We start from the raw sequence: 2,142 nt of genomic DNA, 5'->3' as shown, positions 1-2,142 counted from the left end.
CTATTTAGAACTGTGTTGTGCATGAAAAAAATTGTATTATCTTTTATGTTTTGATGGAATTAGATGTTAGAATAATATATGAAAATAGCCTTTGATGTTGAATTTTAGAATATGTTTTGGTTTGGAATAGAGTCTTTCTTGGTCCTGAGTTCTAGAATAGCATTTGGACAAATAAATCTAGATCACTGTATGAAATTTTTATTGGAAGGTTTCATGATTGTGTTGGTATTCATGCTAATGAGTAAAGTATATTGGATATGGGAATGTTTGAGATTTAAGATCAACTTAACAATTTGTTTGTGTGAAGCAATATATATATATGAGTGAATAAAATAAAATTTAGATTAATCATTTGGTGCATTTCAATTTTTATAATGTTTTTATGTTTGTGCAAAAGATATATTTGAACCCAAAATAATTCCCAAAACCTTTTACTTTTTAATTTACCTTTTATTTTGGGTTTTAATTTGGTTATTTGGTGTTAGTATCTATCTTGTAATTAGACTGTTAATAAATTTCTAGCTAGTTTTGTCCTTTTGTGGTTATTCATTTTGAATGAACAAGGAATATTCCTGAAAAAAAGAATATTAATATATTATAGTGTATGTATTAAAAATTGTTATAAAAGGTAATATCTGAAAAATACAACATTAACATGTGACAATGCTTTAAAAAAAATTGCAATACCAATAAAGCTTAAGACAATACTTTTTTAATTGAATGTTGATGTTGGCCAACATATGACAAGGTTTTTTCGGAAGAAAAAAAAAGTGCTATAAAAGCACATAATATAACCGTGTTTTTCGGAAAAACACTGTAAAACTATAGTGAAATCATGTTATAGGTCAACATTTAAAGGTGCATACATAAACAACATTCTATTAAATACCATTTATAACAATATTTTTTAGAAAAATTTATAAGTACAACAAAAATTTGTTGTAGCTCAATATTTAATGACACTTATGCCGAAAAAACATATACCATATACAACGATTCTTTTTTATATTTTAAAGCTTTTGTGTCTTTTAACAATACTACATATTATAGTGTTTAAATGTGCACTTAAATGTATAAAAATAACGCTATTAAATTTTATTTTGTTTTGTGTAGTGAAGGCTTATACAATTAAGTGTACATTTATCGGCTATTCTAGAGTTCAAAATGGTGCCAATGTTATTCCCCTTCAACTCACCGATTCTAAATAACTATTGGCGTCACCTTTTTTTGAAATTTTACAAGAATCTATTTCTAAGGTATTACTAGTTTTTTCTTTTTCATTTTTTCCTAACTTGTCAACATTAGAATCTTTCATACCTTTGGTATGTCATTTCCTTGCTTTTCAGTTCACTAGTGGAGGAAATTGCCACTGAAGAGATCAATGGCTCATATCTTGATTGAAGAGACCAATTAATGATTCATCTCAATTTCCAATTCCTCTTATTGTCCATTCCAAAAGTTGTACATGAAACACTTTTCACCCACAATGGCACCATGGCGAGATGAAAACTCTAGTGTCTAATCATACATGGACTCTTGTTCCCTCTCCTCAATAGAAATCTACAATTATTTGTTGGCAGGTATTCAAAATCAAGGTAGCTTTAGACGGTCAAATTAATTTCTTGAAAGCTTGACTGTATTATTTAGTTAATTAATATTATATACTTCACTTTTAAATATTTCAATGTCTAATTATAAGCATCACTTTAAAAAAAAAATCAGTCCCTAAATATAAACTACTAAGCACATTTATTATTTATTTAAAAATACCCTTATCTAAACTACTAATTATTATTTTATACAAATTATATAATTAACATCTATAAATTTAAATTTTTCTTATTCCATCATTTAATAGTATCATAGTCAATATGAAATTCAATTTTACCATATATCATAATTCAATATCACTGAAGATTCTTTATAATTCATCGAAATTTAGTTTTTTTTATCATAGTATTACACTTTGTGTAATAAATACATCAATGTTTAGTAATATTAATTAGGTAAAATAATTATTTTATTTCTTTTTATTTACCGTATGACTTATTTCTTTTATTTTGATTAAGTTTATGATATTTTCTTATGTAAAATAAATAAACAACAATAATATATATATATATATATATATATATATATATA

Source organism: Cicer arietinum, chromosome 1, assembly GCF_000331145.2.
Source record: "Cicer arietinum cultivar CDC Frontier isolate Library 1 chromosome 1, Cicar.CDCFrontier_v2.0, whole genome shotgun sequence".
NCBI classification, from domain to species: Eukaryota; Viridiplantae; Streptophyta; class Magnoliopsida; order Fabales; family Fabaceae; genus Cicer; species Cicer arietinum.
This window is presented reverse-complemented; position numbering follows the sequence as displayed.